The sequence below is a fragment of the Setaria italica genome, chromosome VIII (genome assembly GCF_000263155.2).
Source record: "Setaria italica strain Yugu1 chromosome VIII, Setaria_italica_v2.0, whole genome shotgun sequence".
NCBI classification, from domain to species: Eukaryota; Viridiplantae; Streptophyta; class Magnoliopsida; order Poales; family Poaceae; genus Setaria; species Setaria italica.
In genome coordinates, this window is record NC_028457.1 from 17,712,021 (window position 1) to 17,732,410 (window position 20,390).

Sequence of the window (20,390 nt, forward strand, 5' to 3'; positions counted from 1 at the left end):
TGGAGTATATCTGTAACAGCTGCCATTTAAGTCATCCAAGTGACATTGAAGAATTAAAAGCAATTTGAGAAGAAAAGAAAAAGAAATTGGCCAAAAATCAAATTCGGGTCAAATTTGGCCGAAATTTGAATTTTGAATTTGAAATTCAGAAAAATTCGGCAAAAATATGGAATACAAGTGTAAGAGTGACTAGAACTTAGGGATCAAGAATTTGGAGCAGAACTGGTCCAAAATATCTCAAAGGAATTGAAGAAAGAAAATGGAAAACTGAAGTTACTGTTCCTCGTCTGAAAACAGAAATTCAGAAAAACAGCCTCAGAGTCCATTTTGGAAATTGAATTCTGATAAATTTTTCAAATAAGTGAATTAGAACAACTACACCATATTAAATTATGGACTTTGGACTACAAGATTTGGGTGTTGTTGATCAAGAATAGCAGAGGGAGCTATTTCAAATAAAGGCCTAAAGTCGGCATCTTGTCACTGTAAACAGCATCACTGAAACAACTAAGTCTGAAAATGACAGTGGATGGCCGACTTTGGATTTGATTTCAGAGAGATGTAAATCAAGAGGTGTACATGTTCATGAGCAAAATGGAACCCTGGGATGTTATAGAACACAAATGGAGAGAAGTTGGACTGGAAGAAAAGGAATTGGATCACTAAATTGATTCACCAAGTTAGATCGATGTCACTGTCAGTTAACTGATGAACTGAATGTCGATTTCAGTAACATTCAGATGAACACGGGAAACAATTCAAAATTCAGCTATGTTTGATGCTTATCTCGAGTCAGAGCCAAAATAAAAAGTGAAGGGTTCAAGTTTATCTACAACTTCGGTTAAGGCACTTGGGGACCGTTGGATTGAAGATCAACCGCAATTTTAGTCTGGAGTCACGGGCGCCAGAAGAAGGAAAGAGGAGCGGTGACAGAGCAGGCTCGACGTGTCGCCGCCGCCGCTCTCGGTCGCTCGCCAGCGCGACGGCTAGGCCACCTCCTCACCACGCAAGCCTATGGGTAGACCACGGTGGCAACCATGCGCACGGTAAACCGTTCGTATATTTACCGCTCCCGCGCTGCCGTTTCACCGCCGTCTTTTTCTTACCGCCACCGCCTTCTCTGTCAAACACCGCCGCCGAGTAAAATTCCACCGCCACACCACACCTCCCGTCGATTCCCTCCGTCCACACCTCTGCCCACATCCCACCAGCAACCCTAGCAGCTTGTTGCCCAGCTTCTTCGCTGGCACACCTTAAACCGCCGCCGCTTCTGTCCGCCGTCGCCGCGCCTCCCGCTCACGGTGGGCACCACCTTGCGCCGGTTCTCTTCCTTCTTAAGTAGTCGTAGGCAAGTCCTTAGGATTCTAGGATGGTGTAGTAGTAGTTGTTCGAGTAGTTTGCGCCGTCATCGCGCGTAGCCGCGACCGGCCGAAGGTGTCGCCGCCCGCCGCCGTGGAGGGAATGGCTCCGGCCATCTCCCGAGGAGCTGTTGCCGCGCGCGGGTGCGTGAAGGCATAGAGGTGCTGTCCTGACCTAGCTTCAGCACCGGTGGGGCACCGGTCGGCGAGTCGCGCCGCCCCCTGTCGCGCGCGCGTGTTTTGGCTGGAGGAGGAAGAAGCGCCTGGTGCTTGGACCCACGCGGCAGAGAGAGGAAGGAGAGGAGGAGAAGGAGGCCGGGGCGCGGGCGGTTGTTGGGCTGGCGCGTCGGAGACCCAAGAAGCCGACGCGGACGGCCGTGTAAAGAAGGGCCGGAGGCCCAGAGCAGCTAGCAGGCCGCGCTCACGGGGAAATGAAGGAAAAAGAAAAAGGGCCGTTGGGCCGAAGTCGGACCGAGAAGCGAATAGGAAAAAGAAAAACGGCCCACGGGGCCCGTTAGGGGGAGAAAGGGCCAGCGGGTAAGTGGAGCAGTGGAAAAGGTGGGTCCGCACCATGGGCCCAGCGCGCCTGTGAGAGAGGGTAGGCTCGGGCTGCGTAAGAAAAGTTTTCCGGGGTGTTTTTCGGGAAAATTAGATTTCCTTTGTAGAATAATTAGTTTAAATCCGAATTACACCATTTAAATCACAGAAATTTCTAGGAGTGTCCAAAATTAGTGAAACCAATTTTGTTAGGCTTGTTTTATTTTCCTTTATGCATTAAAATTTTTACACCCTAGCAAAATAATAAAAGCTTGGGTATTTATTTAATGCCTTTCTTTTAAGGTAATTAAATAAATACTTAATCTTTATAAAATGCATAAAATATGAAATAACATTTTCTTAATCACAAATTATTCTTAACTCATAGGAAATTAGGTTTTCAAGTTAGAAAATAATTATAACTTTTTCTAAAAATAAAAGAAAAAGCCTTAAGTAGGGTTAAGTAAGAAAATAAAATTGTGGGTTAATCTTTTCGGGTTTTTGTGTGTGTTGACTTGCAACTTTATCATGATAGATTGTATAGTCCTTGTTGGCTTGCAACTTTATCATGAAGGAAAGTTGTATAGTCTTTTATTCAAAATTTTGCATTTCTAACCCCTGCATGTGTTGTGCTATAGATCTCGAAACACCAGAAGGAGATTATTTGGAATTTTCAGAAGGATCTTCGGAGTTCAAAGAAGTCTTTGAATTAGTCCCCTGTGAAGCCAACCCGTCAGAGAATACTAACTTTTTAAGAGAACAAGGCAAGCCCCGGAGCATTTATACCTATCTATTTTGGAGTCATTATTTCATGTGTCCAATTATCGGTTATTTGATATATGTATGCACTAAGTCTAGGAGTTGCTTGAAACCTATTCTTGTGTATAATCATGCCTTGTTTTAAGGATATCTTTGCCACTTGTTCAAACCCTAGAAGATACCCAAGTCTTGAATTGCTTAGCTGTTTACATACTTGGTTTACCAACCTTAAGGAAAACTTTTGAGTCATACATGTTGCTTATGGAAAGATAACTTGGAAAGTTGAAAGCGGACAGAAGCTAGAGATGTAGTTCTGTCTGCTAGATTAATTTGGTAAGGCCCGATTCGTTGTCTTAACCTTTGATCAAGTGATAGGCATCTGATAACTTACTGGGTATGGGACCAGTAAAGCCTAGTAGGTTAGTAAACTCTATGATTGGGAATACTTCGTACCCGCGCTTGACGTGCTGGAGATTGGCAGGGGTGTAGCCTGAAACTCACATGGTCATCAGGCCAGACGTGGGGTCCCATGTGGGGGTGCATCCCTGGGTCTGGGTAGTCGTATTCCCAATCATTGACTTTGCTAATCAAGAGGTTGTTATGTACGACCTGGACAGTCGTATAAAGCTGGTGATCAGGGTACTCTCCTGCAGGATGTAAATTGATCCGGATCGCCGCAATTCTCGGTTATGAATGCACTTGATCACTGTTGAGCATCGTAGTATAAGTTCATGAATATTGTATCTTTTTTGATAATGTTTGATGCATGACTTAATATCTATGGCTGCTTTTACTTGCTGCTCATCACTTAGAATGGTTAGGTAATAACTTAACCCAAATAAAAGATAAAACTAAGGTATCACGTGTAGTAAGCTTTTGGCAAAAGTTATATCAGCCAAATACACCAAAAGCTATCATACATCCAAAGAAAGCTATTATATTGGTTAGTCGGGTAAGACTTGCTGAGTACCCTGTACTTAGGGTTATCCCTTGTGGCTATCTTTCAGAAGCTCCGCAGGAGTCTACAGAGGAGGAAGCCCCGAAGCCCTAGGGTATTGTTATGAGTCTCGCAATACCCTTGAGAAGAAAATTTTAAATGCTCATCTCCTCCTAAACTGTTTATGTTTTAAATCTTAGAACTCTGTCTAACACTGCACTGTTAAGTTTGTTTCAATCTATGTTTTGTAATAACTCGTACCTTTTATATATGTATGTAAAAATGTAATATTTGTTGATGTTATCCCATTGCGGATACTATCCTGATGTATGGCTATGAAATACAACGTGGATCTTTCGAGGAGTCCTAGGGACACTCGACGGACGACTGGACTTATACTGTTTTAAGTGCGTTTCGGATATTTGCTACGTCGGCAGCAATTAGGCGCATTTAAACTAGTTTAAGTTGGGCGGTTCTGCCACAATGTCTCCCAACGGGAAGTCTGTGATGATGGAGATGTTGTGTTCCTAAAAGTAGTGTCATAACTTCCGCGAGGTAAGTAGTATTATGTATAGCAATTTTTGTACTGGTCGGTACCTGGTTTTGGAGTATGACAACACCTCGCTGACGACGTAGATGGGCCTCTATACTTTGTATACATGGCTTGGTTCTAGTCTTTCGACCACGATCACCGTGCTAACGATGTTAATAGTCGCGACGATGTAGAGCAGCAAGTCTTCATTAGGAGTAGGCGCCGTGAGGACCGGAGACTTTGATAGGAAGTCCTTCAACTGATGAAGGGCTTGTTCCGCCTCCTCGATCCATTGGAATTTGTCTTGCCGCTTGAGTAGTTTGAAGAAGGGTAGTCCCCATTCTCCAAGTCTTGAGATAAATCTATTGAGGGCTGCCATGCATCCAGTCAACTTCTGGACGTCCTTGATGCACGAAAGAGCGTGCAAGTTGGTGATGGTAGCAATCTTCTCGGGATTAGTCTCGATTCCTCGATGGTTGATGATGAACCCGAGTAGTTTTCCGGAGGGTACACCGAACATGCACTTTGTTGGGTTCAGTTTCCACTGGTATGCTTGTAGGCTTGTGAAGGTTTCTTCCAGATCCGCAATGAAGTCATCGAGATTTCTGGTCTTTATGACCTTGTCATCCACGTACGCCTCTACGTTGCGGTGTAGCTGATTCTTGAAGTACTCATGGATAGCTCGTTGATATGTGGTACCTACATTCTTCAACCTGAAGGACATTGTAGTGTAGCAGAAAGCTCCGTACGGGGTGATAAACGCGGTCTTGATCTAGTCTTCTTCCTTGAGTGCTATCTGGTGATACCCCGAGTAGCAGTCGAGGAAGTAGAGTAGAGCGCACCCAGCCGTCGAGTCGATGACTTGATCAATCCTAGGGAGCCCGAAGGGATCCTTTGGACAGTGCTTGTTGAGGTATGTGTAGTTGACACACATCCTCCACTCATTGTTGTTGTTCTTCTGCACCAAGATGGGGTTAGCCAACCACTCTGGATGAAGGACTTCTTTTATGAATCCAGCCGCGAGTAGTTTGGCCAACTCCTTTTTAATGGTTTCTCTTCTCTATTGGGCGAACCATCGTAGTCATTGTCACTTGGGCATAGCTTTGGGATCCACATTGAGTGAGTGCTCGATCAACTCCCTGGGGACCCCCAGCAGATCAGATGGCTTCCATGCGAAGATGTCACGGTTGGCTTGAAGGAAGCTGACTAGCGCGTCTTCCTATTTGGGATCCAGCCTTGAGCCAATCAGGGCTGTCTTGGAGTTGTCACCGGTTTCGAGGTCGATGGCTTTGAGATCAACATCTCCTGCCGGCTTGACCTATGTTGCCCCTGACTTCTGCTCTAGGATTTCAAGTTCTGTCGGGGATAATTTCTTGGAGGTGGCGAAGACTTGCATCATGGAGTTTGGCACCTGAGTAGTCGCTGCCAGCTCCATCGCTTTTGTGTCGTAGTTAGATGATCTCTTCAAGTCTCCACGCAGGGAGAGTACTCCCTTTGGTCCCGAAATTTTGAGTACTAGGTACACGTAATGCGGGATGGCCATGAACTTGGCTAATGCAGGTCTTTCAAGGATGGCGTGATAGGAAGTCTCAAAGTCAGCCACCTCGAACTGGATGTACTCGGTCCATTAATGATCCTTGGTCCTGAAAGTAACTGGCAAAACCACCTGGCCTAGGGGTGCAGCCACGTTACCCGGGACGATCCCTTAGAACGGAGAGTTGAGCATATCCATTACGTTAAGGCCCATCTTCTTCAAAGTCTTGGCGAAGAGCATGTTGAGGCCGTTGTCTACGTCTATGAGTACTTTTGTGAGTCGAGAGCCTGCGACTACCGGATCCAGGATGAGAGGATAGCATTCTGTGTCGGAGAAACTAGTCCACTGATCTTTTCTTGAAAAGGTGATTGGCACCTTGGACAACTTAAGGAACGTAGGCATTGCTGGCTCAATGGACATGATTTCCTAGAGCGTTAATTTCTGGGACCGCTTGGTAGTAGTACCTAGAGTGCCGCCGAATACGACATTTGATGGTGTTGGACGGGTTCTAGAATTTTCCATTGTTGTCCTCATCTTCATCTTCTTTGGCCTTGGCCTTGTCTTTTGCTCCGAAAGATTCTGGCAGATCTTTCATGACTCTACGAAGGCTTATGCAATCCATCATAGAGTGTTTGGAATTTGGGTGCCATGGGCACTGCTTCTTGAGGAGCTCCTTGAACGGAGTCCTCTCTTGGTTTCCACCGCTCTTTTTGGAGGACCGGGATATTGTCGCGACAGTATTTTCTAGCTTCCTCTTGCGATTATGACCACCTGAGTAGTTGCCTTAGTTGTTGTTAGGGTAATCATTGCGATTCTTGCTGTTACTTTGGCCGTTGTTCTGGTTGTTGACGTTATGGCCTCTATTACAACTAGATTCAAACCGCTCGATCTTTTTGTCTTCTTCATCTGCCTAGGCTTGGATCATGGTCTTGAGAGACTTGATATCCTCCGGGCATCTTTTGCCAAAGTCTTGGAACATTCAGCGGTCATAGAGACCGTTCTGGAAGCACTCTATGGCGTCCTTCTCCGAGACGTCCACGACAGTGGCCTTCTTGTCAAAGAAATGACGTAAGTAACTATATAGGGTTTCGCCTTGTTGCTGTTTGATTTGTGACAAGTCAATTCTGTTACCAGGATGTTGCATTGCTCCAGCAAAGTTATTTGTGAACATCGCCTTCAACTGACTCCATGTGTCGATGGAGTTGCTTTCCAGAGACTCGAGCCAAGAGTGAGTGGCCCTGCCTCCATGCAGATGGGGAAGTAGATGACCTCGGTGTCATCATTTCCTCTCGCCGCTTGTACCGCTAGCGAGTAGCACCGCAACCATTAGATTGGGTCCTGCTTGCCATCGTATTTGTTGATACCTGGAAGTTTAAACTTGTCAGGTAGGATCGTCTTGCATACTTAGGGGAACCCGTCAGTGTCTTCTCCTTAGTAGACTTCTTGATCACGTTCGCGGCGGCGCCCTTCGATGATTACGCGAGCATCACGATTCTGGTTAAGTTGCTCACAAAGGTCAGAAGGTTGCTCAGGTTCTTGGCAGGGTCCACGGTGGCCGCGGCCTCCCGAGGGTCCCGTCTGACTACTTTCTGCCCTGTGTTGACTTGCCCTAGGTTGCTCAATTTTGGGAACCTCGTTTCTGGCGGCTTCAAGGCAACTTGGATGCCTGCTGCTGCTGCTGCTACCAGGTGGGAGGAGGTGCGTCGGACCAAGCTGATCGGATTCTCCCGATCGAGTAGTTCGTACGCATGCTCTGCCAGTAGAGCCAGTTGCCTAGTGTACTTATCTTGCACCATCGCCCGAGTGAGCAGGTCAACGGAGGCAACGATGGCAAGAGGAGTGTAATGTTGTCGTGTTGAAACTGCTTCGAATGTGTGATCCAAGTTCATGATGGGTAGATCGTTTGCAAGGTGGCGTTGACGATTTGCTCGCTTTGCATTTCTTGCTCACTGGCGTGCCATTTGATCTTTCGTCTCTTCTCCTTCTACGTTAGTGGTGAGCTCATTTGCCAACACGTCGTTAGGGTGACGCTCGTGTCGCGAGTTCCTTTTTGGTTGTTCTGCTCCATCGTCGTTGACTCTTTGGGGAGTGACAATGGTAAGTAGTTCTTGCTCTGGGGAGAAACTAATCGAGCTTGACGTGATGATCTCTGTAGGGCCGTCTTCTTCGTAGATAGGAAACAGAGGTGTTCCCTCTTGGCATGGGAGGTTGTCAAGATACGCGACAAGGCATGACTCGTCATCCTTGGTTAGAGCAGATGGTTTCATGTCAAGCTAGTAGATGAACCTGCCTTGTGCAGTAGATGTAATTACTAGGCCCTGCTGCGGACCTGATAAGGGAATCTCCTCGTCCGGATCCAAGTAGTAGTCGAAGTCCTTGATTGAATCCGAGTTGGATTGGGATTCGGACAAGGAAGTTTGGTAGATGGTGCCTCCGTTTTGGAGTCCGAACGGGAACCGACTTGTGTTGTAGATCGATTTGCACGATGGCTCGAGCGCCAGCTCGTGGGAACCAGTCCGACTGGTGGGAGAGGTCGAGTTGTACTCAGACTCGCCCCTGAACCTCGGAAGAGGTCAAAAATTTCGTCGAATTTTTCAATGAAGTCCTCTAGAGCTTGCCAATAGGGTTGATGTTATAGTGCTTCTCCTCCGGGGTCGGCGTGATGTGGCAGTGAAAATTTCCAGCGCCTCCGTGCTATAGACCTAAGAGCAGAAAACGGACGTTGCGCCCACTTTGAACGCGACGGTGGGCTTGATGATGACTGGAGCCATCGAGTCTGCCAATGGATCTTTAGCGAGATCCCCTACCTAGCATGCCAACTGTCGGTAGGGGCTACCAGAGGAAGTATTTTGTGCGTGCGGCTCGCTGAGCACCAGGAACTCAAAGGTGAACTCGAAAACACGATTTAGACATGTTCGGGCTACTTATGTTGCATAATACCCTACGTCCTATTTGTTGGTTGGATTGTATTGATTGATGATTTGGAGGGGGTCCCTACCTCTCCTTATAATGCCGGGGGCATGGTTATAGGTTGGTTGTTGTACAAGAGTACTAGTCGGATTCGATCAGAGAGTCCTACTCTAATTGCTATGAGTAGTTTCCTAATCCTCGACTAGTCCTTATCCGCCACGTAGACCACGTCATCCTGCACCGTAGTCTCCATATCTGACACGTCTTGGTGTAGAACCCCGTATGTAGGACTGTCCAAGTTTCCTGGTGGATCCATAGATGTATGGCAAGAGGTGGTGTGATCTGGGGGAGGAGCTCATCTCTCGTGCAATCCGTCAAGGTCAACATGGGATCACAAGATGGAACAACAGAGGTTAGCAAATGAAATTAAATAACACATGTTTGTGTCCCCTTGTAGAGATGAGATTTCTCTAAATTAGATGAAGTCTGGGAACAAATTGAGTCTTCTCTTGCCTCGATTCCAAGTTGTCAAGCCTTTTCTTCTCATCGTCCTAAGGATTAGGGGGAGTTTGTAGCGCAATCTAGAATTCCCCATGTTTTTGTTTGGCAGAGTTGGAGGTGGCAGGAGGAAGAAGACAAAGTCAACAGGCCGAGAGGAGTTTTTGGGCTCCAAACTGGGCCAATCCATGAGTCCATAAACAATCACCTGTGGCGCCCTCCGCCAATAGTGGGTTGGCTGTGGATTTCTAAGCAAAGACCAGGTGACGGTGCTCGAAGATCAGGTGAGGTGATTTGGCTGGAGAGCTAGGCAAGTGGTGTGGGTTAGAGAGCCACTGCCGCTGACGGCCTCCTTTGCTCAAGTCATTCGAGGAGACGAGATGGCATGCAGAAGGGACAATTTTCAACGAGAGTACCGCAAATCAGAGTGTGAAGACTATATGGATGAGAATGATCTTCTGGAATAAGATCTACGCTTCAAGATCCAGTGAGGCATGGATGCCAGAGCTGGCAGGGAAACAAGAAGTCGCTGTTTCGGTCAGCGCCAAGAGCCATGGGCAGATCGTGGTCCATTTCGTAGAGCATACCAAGGGGATCCTAGGTGGGAAGGTAGAGGTGGCTACTTCTTAGATAAACAGGCACAAACATGACCTAAGAGGAAACAACTTTAGGGAGGATACTCGATATGGAAATCATAGTGGCATGGCTGCTCGAGGCTCCTACAAAGATGACAGAGAAACTGACAGCCAAACAAGATCTTCCAACGGGTAGGGGTGCCAAACCAAAAGGTGTGGAAATGCTTTAAATGTACTGGGATTGGTCATCATCTGCTAGATTCAATGATCCTGTTTGCTACAAATGCAAGAAATCTGGTCGCATGGCTGCCGAATGTACAAGTATTCATCATAGGAAACTTATGATGTTTGGTTTTGGGATACCAGGACAGGGTTTTTATTCTAGTTATAGAAATTCATGACGTTAAAAGGTGTAGGAGAAGTATAAAGCTCTAATCAGTATAATCAAGGGAGATGCTACTGCAGAACGTCTTGAAAAGGAATTGTGAAACCTGACTAGTGAGAAATGGGACTTTCAGGTCAAACAAGTGGATAAGAATAGATATTATGCAATTTTCCCAGATCAAAGCTCTCTGGACACATTTAGAAAGTTGACCGGTGTGGAGCTAGCTCTTTTTCAGACTACTGGAAAACGCGGCTTTAGTCCCGGTTAGATAGGGTCATAGATCCCGAAAATTCAACTGGGACTAAGTTTTCGAGACAAAAGGAAGGGTCCTTTAGTCCCGGGTCATTAGTCCCGATGGGTAAAACCAACCGGGTAAAAAGGTTAAAATAAAAAAATAAAAAAAGGCATTGCGCCGCCCGCTGCCGATGCTGCCCACTCGCCCGTCGCCACTCACCCACGCTGCCCGCTCACTCGCTGCCCGCGCCACCCGCGCCAGGCCACCACTCGGCCCGCCACTCCCTCGCCCATGCTGCCCGCTCGCCTGTGCCAGGCTGCCACTCGCCCGCCGCCTGCCCGCTGCGCGCTCACCCGCGCCCACTCGCCGCCGCTCGCTCGCCACCCGCGCCGGCCCACTGCTGGCCCGTCGCTCCGCCTGCTGGAAGATAGGAAGAAGTTAAGATAGGAAGAAGATAGAAGAGGAGGAGAGAAGATAGGAGAGGAGGAGGAGATAAGAAAAGCCTGAGTGAGGAGATAAGGGAGAGGAGGCTGCTCCCTGCCACTGGTGGAGAGGACTTTAATCCCAGTTGGAAACACCAACCAGGACTAAAGAACCCCATTTAGTCCCGGTTGGTAATTCTAACCGGGACTAAAGCTTTTTTCAACCCAGTAGCCATTACAACCAAGACTAAAGGGGTTTTTTAGTCCCAGTTGTTATTACCAACAAGGACTAAAGAGATTCTGTTGGTGGTGGATTTTTGACCAGGGACTAAATGCCCTTTAGTCACGGGTCCAAAGTCATCCGGGAAAAAAAAAAGGTTGGATGGAAGGTGAGTGCTCTAGTAGTGGTCATTGATAAAGCTTCTTCCTCTGTACTGCAATCAACGTAGATTAAAATCTATGGGATTACATGCCTTGCAAAAGATGAGATTAGAAGAGAAATCACTTCTGGTATTGCTAAACCAAGACTAGAGCATTTTAAGCCCACCCGGCTTGGCCCGAGCACGATGGGTCTTGCCCGCCCCGGTCGCTGCCAGGCCAGACGTGGTCAGCAAAACCAGGACTGAAAAAAATTCGGATCGGCCTGAGCCCGCCCAAACAATTAAATTCATTTACTTTTCTACTAAAGAAGAATAGGCGGCCCAAGCCCAAACTGAGCCCAGTCCGAAAACTCGGCCTGACAATACCCATGGGATGGTCGTGGGCATAAATTTTCGACCCGAAATGAACCGAGGTTTTCTCAGCTTGGCCCACAAAATACTCAAGTTGTAGCGAAACCCATCAAGGTTGATGAATTCAATCTGCTCAAGGATGAACCCGTGAGGGTGAGAGCCAATTGTAGGGACCCATCGATGCTAAGGGGCTTTGTGGAAGTTTTCTTCAATGGTGTGGGATATCAACTCAAATTTGTTGGAGAAGGTCTTCAAAAGAAACGTAAAGGTAAGGGGGGATCTAGGCCTAGGAAGCCTGATGATAAATCTAACAATAGGAGAAGCGATTATGAAGGTGACGATTAATAGAAACAGACAAGGAAATCATGAAAAACAATTGAAGCTGTTCAAGGTGGTGGACAAAAATGCTAACAATAGTCAGGGTGATTCCCAAAAGAAGACAGTCTAAAAGAAGGCATCGTTAGAGATGGGTCTCCAGCTGATGTTGAGGAATCATGATGAGTGAGGATCTTCCAGTAATAGCATTTCACCCAGATTTAGTTAGGACAAGTTAACTTTCCCAAAGAGCTTCTAGATGGAGAGGGGAGCAAACTGAAAAAGTCCAGGCGGGACACAAACAAACTCAACTTTGAGCCTCCTCCTTTTCGAGAGGAAACATTTGGTGATATTCACATGGAGAGTGCAGAGGATCAAAGCAGCCAAAAATCAATTGTTACATCTCAAGAAGATGCTGCTGGCGGGGATCCAAATAACTCAGCAGCAGACCAAGGTGGGGACAATATCAATGATAATACTCCTCTTGGAAAGATTATTGTTCACACTTCTAATGGAACGTATTTATAATGGACGCTGCTAAATGGCCAAACTTAAACATCGAGCCTCAAATGGAAAAAGACATCCAGACCAAGGGTGGTTCATGGGGTTACTATTAATTGCAACTCTGAGCAGCAGGGAGACTTTATGGATAACATTTCTACCTACGTCTTTAAGGAAGTGACTGAAGACGAGGGAACACAGGAATGGCAAATTCCTATGGTTATGATACACAATACTATCTTATACTACTGTTCGAAAAGGACTCATATGTAAGTAAGGATCCGACGGTTGAGATTAATTCTATACTACTAAAATCTTAAGCTGTAGTATATGTAGTATGTATGAGTAGTATGTCTAGTATAGAGATATGATTGGAAATATGTAAATATTGTTGAAATATATCGAATCTTTGTTAATTATCCTTATCTTCTCTCACTCCTCGTCTCTTCAATCGCTCGCACGCGCACTGGGGCGGCGGCGGCGGTGACTCCGTGGCGGGCGGCATCGAATCCGCGGGTGGGGGCGACGCCGCGGCAGCACAAGATCCATCCGAGCCGCTGCTTGTGCATGGAATGCCTGGGTTCTGCAGTCATGGACACCGGTGAATGCCAACCCCTGTACCATTCTATCAGAGACTACTACTAAGGGATGAACATGAAACTGGACCAGCAGATACCCATGCTCTTGGTTGAACGGCAAGCACCATGGAAGGAGAGAGCAGAGTGAGTGTATTCTTCCTGCTTTTCCACAATACATACAACCTCTGGAAATGTTAATGCTCATCGATAGATCACCATTTTTCACAGGGTCCACACCATATGCCTGAAACAAGAGGCCTATGTCTGTCCGAGGAGCAGACTGTGAGCAGTGTAAGTACAATATTCTCAAGGCTTTGATAGTTGCTAGGATGGTTACAATAAGATGATCTTATCGGCGATCTCGTTGTGATGAACTGAAAAGGCTGCTTCAGAAATTCAGACTCTCCACATCGTTTAGCTTGAAGCCCACTGAAAACGACCAATTCTGCTCTTTTGACTCATTACATTATTTCTGCAGATACTTAGGAGGCCCAGAATTGGTGGAAATAGGTTACTGGACATGCGAACTCAGCCACAAAAGCTGACCAGGAGATGTGAAGTTACTGCGATACTTGTACGGCCTCCCCAGGTCAATCAATTTTATCTCTGTGCACATAGCTTAAATTATGTACCTGATTCAGATATTGCAGTTCTTTGACATTCTAGGATGGCACACCACTTGTGTCATAATGCCATTGCAGGGTACTAACAGGTTCCATCCTTGCCCATGAGCTGATGCACGGGTGGTTGCGCCTCAAAGGTAAATGGACAGATAAAATTTTACTGAACTGAACAGTCATTGATCTATTATTTTTTCTTCCTGAATTTGATTGAAAAATCTATTCATAAGCTCTACTGAATCGTACTTCTCAGGTTACCGAAACCTAAATGCGGAGGTTGAAGAAGGCATATGCCAGGTCATGTCTTACTTGTGGCTGGAATCAGAGATTCTTCCAGCTTCCTCAAGGCATGCGCCTTCATCATCCTACGCCTTGTCTTCCTCTTCTTCGTATCCACCCACATCGTCCAAGAAAGGTGGAATATCTCATACCGAGAAGAAGCTTGGCGAGTTCTTCATGCACCAGATTGCCAATGACACATCGACAGCCTACGGCGACGGATTCAGAACTGCCTATGCTGCTGTCAACAAGTATGGCCTTCGCCAAACACTGAACCATATACGCCTGACCGGAGGCTTCCCTGCATAAGAGAGAAAGATATACATTATGTCCATTCTAGATACATAACACAGCTTATATGTCAAAGCTGATATACACATGGAGGTCAAGTGGTTTATGGAAGAGTGATTCAGATTTCAGGGACCTTGAGTTTTCAAAGGGGTCATGTAAGAGCAAATCAGAAAAGGAGCTGCATTTGCTCGAATTAATAGGAGTTGGCGATGAGTGTAATAAGATTGCCCAAAAGTGCTAATGTAAAACAGTATATGTCATACTAATACTTATATCATTATAGGTGTGCAGATTTATTGTTTGTTCAATTGTTCTTGATTGTATATATGCAAGGGCATCTTTCAAGTGCCAGCTAATAAGAAAAATAAAACTACAGTGAGCAGCATACAGCCTTACCAGGATCCCTCACCAACATATAGAACCCAGTATATTATAAAAAAAACATAGCATTACAAAAAAAACAGTATATACTATCTAACAAGAAATGAAGTCCAGACACATCATTCGCTAACATTTCCAACAATGTGTATCGTGTAACACATCTCGTTATTGTCCCATACTCCCATCCCATAAATTGAGATACAATATCGGCAATTCGATATACAGGAAACAGATCCATAATTCATATCAGGATAAATGAATGTCAAAGGTTATTCACAGTTCTCTTGCAACTACTATCCATAACCTCGCTATAACATTGATAGACTTGGAGAGCTTCTCTTGGAGGTGCGAAGAAGGTAGTCATGCGGTAGACTGCCTTATGTATCAGTACAATGTGAAAGTCATGAAGGTACACAAACGTTGTAAAAAAGTTGGAAGGCCTATGGCATCTTTCAAGGTGCATTACAAGAAAACCTGTAACCATGTCACACGAACTGCAAAACTCAGCATGTTCTAAATCTACCATATGCTACATACTCATACTTCTCCCACCCTAATCAGCCTCAAAAGTTATTATGCCACCATATTTCAAAATTGTCGAGCATGAAAGTACAGCGGAGATTTAATCATCTGATTCCAGTCCTGTGAGGATGGCCTTCAACATCTCATATGTCATAAATACGATGCCAACACCAGGAACCACTTTGCAGTACTCATCAGGCAGGATTCCTCTATACAGGCCTCTAAAACCTTCCGTGCGGACAATATGTCCAAACGTTCCAAAAAGTCCAGTGTGGTAGACACGAGCCCTCCCACCTGCACCTTCCAGTTGCATGCGGCGTCTCACAAGGTCCAACGGGAATGTAACTGAAAAAACCGTGAACACCACATGATCAAAGAGGTTAACTAAGTTATACTGATTACTGAACTCGCAGGCCATTAAATTTTTTCATGAGACAGGATGAGAATTATTGTGCAAAAAATCGGACTGACCAAGATTTGTATCATCAATCATTATCATTTTACTTGCATGAAGTTTAACAAATGAAAAACTAAGTTAGAAGGAAATCGTGTGGAAAGTGGAATATATAGGTAAAAAAATGACCATACCAGTAAAGTGGCACCAAGACCCTTGTACAATCCCCTAAAATCCTCATCTCTGCAGATCGCGAAAAGAGCATGAGATATGCCCCTGTAGTAGGCAATATTTGTCTGCAATCATCCGATGGGAAAAACACCCATTAGTGGCACAAAACCTGGCTTAACAACGAAAGCTTTTGCAGAGTAGTTTGCAATAAAATATGCTAAATTCTGAAGCAGTGCAAAACACCCATTAGTTGTAACATTTGACATCTGGTTCAGTTGCAAGCATTTACTTATAGCCACATCAAATACTGATAAGTACATGGCAAATTCAGACACTCAATGTGTTCTTTCTTTTGTAGTTTTGTAGGCAATAGCTTACGGAAAACAGCCCAGGTTGTTTGTAACTCCACTACGGTTAAAATGGGAATCAAGAGAAATGGTAGATAATCTTCTGCAAGGAAACTAACTTGTGTACTGTCATTTCAAGTGAGAATCTAAACAGGCCGATTCATTTGATACCTGATCATTTCAGAATATATTTACAAAGGTTTATCCGGAACTGGTAAAAGCATCTTACCTGAGCTGCGAGACGTGTCCGCACCAAGTCCAATGGATATGTCATAGAAGCTGCGGTAACTCCTGATAAACCGCCACCTAGCAATCTAACACCAACATCTGCACTGAATCCACCATTCTTCTCGAGACCAGGCAGCATCTGAAGCAACTGTAAACCACAAATTAAACTTAAATTACTTGCACATCATCAGTGAGAGAGGACATCCATGCGAAGTTTTATATAAAAACACATGAACTTACATTCTTGTATCTCTCATACGCATAGAAACTAATTGAAGAGTAAGGCAATCGGTGTGCGATAGTAACAAGATTTCCTTTCCAGAACGCACGGAAGCCTTCATCATAGACAATGCAGGACGCTTCACGTCATATGCTAGTATTCCGCATTGTAGCCACATCTGAGTGCATTCCTTGCACCTGCACAAAGAATTCACATTCCATAAATTTCACTTAAAGCCACATGATAAGCTAGCAAAGAGTGGAATAATATGGCAATACCCAATAAGAGCCTACTTGTACCACCCATGGCAATATCCATGATTTCTCCAACAAAATCAACAAATCAACTATGTGAATTAGCATTTCTTTGTACAGCTAAACAATTTTTTTCCGTTGTCAAAGCAAAATGCATGATTGTTACCCTTCTCCCCACGGTTCATAGTAGGATCGCTACCAAGTCAGTAAAAAGAACATAGAAATGTGCAACTCGCACTCCGCGGCTCAGGTACACAGGGGATATTGTGACCGCTCTGACGAGCTCGCGGTGAGCGTTAAAGCAGCCTAGCGAGCAGAGGAAGCGAGACTGCTTTCCTTGGAGCCGAGACACACCTGGAAGAGGATGGTGAGGCGTGCGAGCCGCGCGGTGCAGGTCTTGCTGACTGCCCCGGCGACGCCGCCGGCGAGGAGCTGGGGCACGGTCCCGAGCTGTGACTGGTGGTGCTGCAGCTGCGGCTGCGCCTGCTGCTGCTGCGGTGTGTACCTCCGCGCGGCGGCCGCGGCCTGGAAAAGGAGGAGGTGGCGGCGGCGGCGGCGGCAGACTGGGAAGGTAGGAGGAGGAGGAGGTGGCAAAGCTGGCGGCATCCTGGAGAAGCCGGAGACGACGGACTAGAAAGGGAGGAAGAACCGCCGGCGGCGTGCAGGTGGTGGCGGCAGCCGAGCGCTACGGGCGCCGCGGCGGGCGGGCGGGCGGGCGTAAAAAAAAACTCCCAATAATATACGTTGCGGTAATTACAATTTTACCTATATAAAAAATAGTCTATACTCCATACTACCAAGTACTACCACCTCATAGTATTGTGCACCGTAAAAAACTCTAAAAAGAAGGGCAAAGGGAGAAGAAAATAAAAGATTTTTGGTGGCGACCAGAGCTTGTTCCAGCATACCGAGAGATAGAGTATCCATATTCCAAAAATATATCAGAAGGGGCAGGAGAAAGATCTCACTTTAGAGCAACTGTAAGGGTTTCTAAAAAAGTTCTTCCCTAAAATTATGTATTGGGGGCTCTTCCAAAAAAATTTCCCCAAAAAACATATCAACCCATAGCAGATCGCTCATAACTATTCCCCAATATTTCCTCCGGACGACTCCTTCCTCGCCGACCTCTCTGCCCGCCGCCCGCTCAAGATGATCACCTTCTCCCAATCTAGCACCGAGGCAGTGAGCGTCGTGTCCCTCTCCGTTGATGACCACCACGAGACCCAAACTACCATGATATGAACCCGCTAGGGTTGATTCCCGATCTTTCGATAAAAGAGAGGCGTGGATAACTCGATTGGTGGATGGAGATGATGTTCACGGCCCGACTACAGCCTTCCAAGCTGCACCTTAGCAGCCGATACACCACCTCCAATGGCTGCCGCGATCTTGTGGAGCGCGTCACCTGGCTACTAGGGCACTTGTCCTGCAAGCAATCAAAGAACAAGTAAGAACAAGTATAACAAGCAACTCAATTGCAAATATAGAGATAGAAACCAATCTGAACGCACAAAGTTGGGGTTCTGAATCGAGTAGAACGGATGGTCTAGTCGACACACGCGTCTACAAGGAAGTAGCAATGGCTAAATTTTCAACAAAATAAAACCCAATCTGTTCGTGGCGGCTCTAATCCTTATTAATACCTAGGAGGACGACCAGGGGGGTGTTGGGGTCATGCTCCAACCCTAGGACATGTCCCTAATGGACCCAACTTGATACACGGCCCATTGGGCCAAAATAAGGCGACACAGCACCTTTGGACAGAAAACCTCTCGGTAGTATTTCGATGATTGCGGCTGACTCAGAGAAGATATGGATATGATTCGAGATCCATATAAAAATAGACTTCATAAGGATTCTAAGGAGTACTTGAACACCTAAAACGGAGTCCGGATGAGGTCGTGGCAGCCGTTGCAAGTTGACACAGAGCTGCAGTCCGAATCCAGCCCCAAAACGTATTGGATTGGAACTCTTTCTTTCCTTGGGCCAAAAGTGACGTGGTGGCCTAGTGAAGGATGTTGGTAATACTTGGAATTGGCCCCAATCTACTTCTTTGGTCCTCCATGCCTTCCATGTGTGTTTAACACTATTTTTGATCCATGTATTTATTTTTGAAATTGACAACGAATACACATCATGGTGCGGCATCAATTCATCAAATGTATCACATATAATTATAATAAAGAATTATTTCACCTCAGAGTCAAAAGATGCCAATATGGTTGTATCTGAGCATGTGATGTCCTCATCATTCTCCACTTCTTGGCTGCAAGTCGTCCTCAACTTGCTCCAATGACATTCTAAGGTAGTTGCTTTGATGTTGGAGCACGGAGCGACGGCCATGCTGCATGGGCACAACCAGTAATGCTCCCCTTCTTTGGCCTTACCCTGTTGCATATGGGAAAAACTAGAAAAACTTTGTAAGACATTATTAGTGTTAGTGCAGCCCTCTATTTGATCATGGTATTGTTGCCCAAAATGATATTTCAGATTAGAGCAAATATAAACTTTATGCACCACGTATTCTCCTTTGCTGTCGTATCTGCCAATTGGATGAAGCGAACAATGATTAAAGCTTAGCAAACTAGAATCAAATTTAAGTTTCTCTTTTAGACAACTTAGATTACACAGAACATCAAATTCAATATAACCCAAAGTATTTAAAGAGGATAGCAAATCCAGTTCATCTTGTGCACAAGTAATAGGATGAAAAAGTTTATCTTCAGCACATTTGTATGGTTTCAAACTAAAATTATCACACTTATTCACTACTTGTGGCATAGAAGTAAAAGATTCATCAGCACACAAGTCTACTTTATCACAAGGAACAGCAAGTAATTCATTTTGTGACAAAGGAAAATCAACAGCGGGTTCCACTATTTGTTGCTCTTCATTAGCATGCAGAGTGGACAAATTTTGGACATTATGAGTCATATCATTCTTGCAATTATTCACAGATACTACCCCCGATTTAGAACTTCCTATCAAAAGATATGACTAAATAGTTGAAAAAAAAGCTTATTGAATCTTCCTAAAATGCTCAATCCAAAAGGACTATTTCGTTGTTTGTGCCAAAAAAACTCTTTAAAGCTAGTGAAATCGGCTCATAAGCGCCCGGTGAAGTGGCCAAGAAAGGCATGCATGGCTCTTCCTATTCTTCACAGGCGGTGGGATATCTCGTAACCCAGCTACCTTGGCAACTAGCTCTATTCGCTTTCCTCGGGTGATCGAGTTCAGTTCAATAATTCTAAAGAAGCTGTCAAGTTATGGCTAAATCCTCGTCTCCATTCTCTGGTCCACATGCAAACGTTTAAGAGTAGCGAAAGCGGGGCAGCTAGTAGAATTCGTAGAAATCTCCTTTTAAGCATTGAGAGCAAGACAAAACAATTGACCAATATGGCAATAAGAATTGTTAATTAACAAGGTTTGAATTTAAGAATTGAGCCCTCTCATGAACCTACTCATAACATCTTCCATGCACTCATCTAATCCACCAAACATGATACAAATTTTAAAATCATAGAAGTATTCTTTCATAGTCCTACTATCTTGCCTCATGTTGACTAATTTTTCAAGCAAATAATTAGCATAATATTCAGGAATGAATGCATTTCTAAAAAGACATTTGAAGTCTTCCCAAGATTCTAGAACTTTCTTACGCCTACAAATGTGTTTCCATTGTAGCAAGGCAAACTCAGTCAAAATATTAGAGGCAATATAAATCTTTTGTTTCTCAGATAGGTCATGCTCATCAAATTCATTATCTACTTTTAACTCCCAATCAATATAAGCTTCAGGATCAAACTTACCATCATATAACGGCAAGTGTTGAATGACATCCTGAATATGAGGGTCGAGTTTCAACAGCTCAAAAAT

At 45.2% G+C, this 20,390-nt stretch overlaps 1 pseudogene; it reads right to left on the minus strand.

Moving 5' to 3' along the window:
* Nucleotides 1-15,000: 15,000 nt before the first annotated feature.
* Nucleotides 15,001-17,749, minus strand: LOC101772381 (annotated as a pseudogene).
* Nucleotides 17,750-20,390: the final 2,641 nt, after the last annotated feature.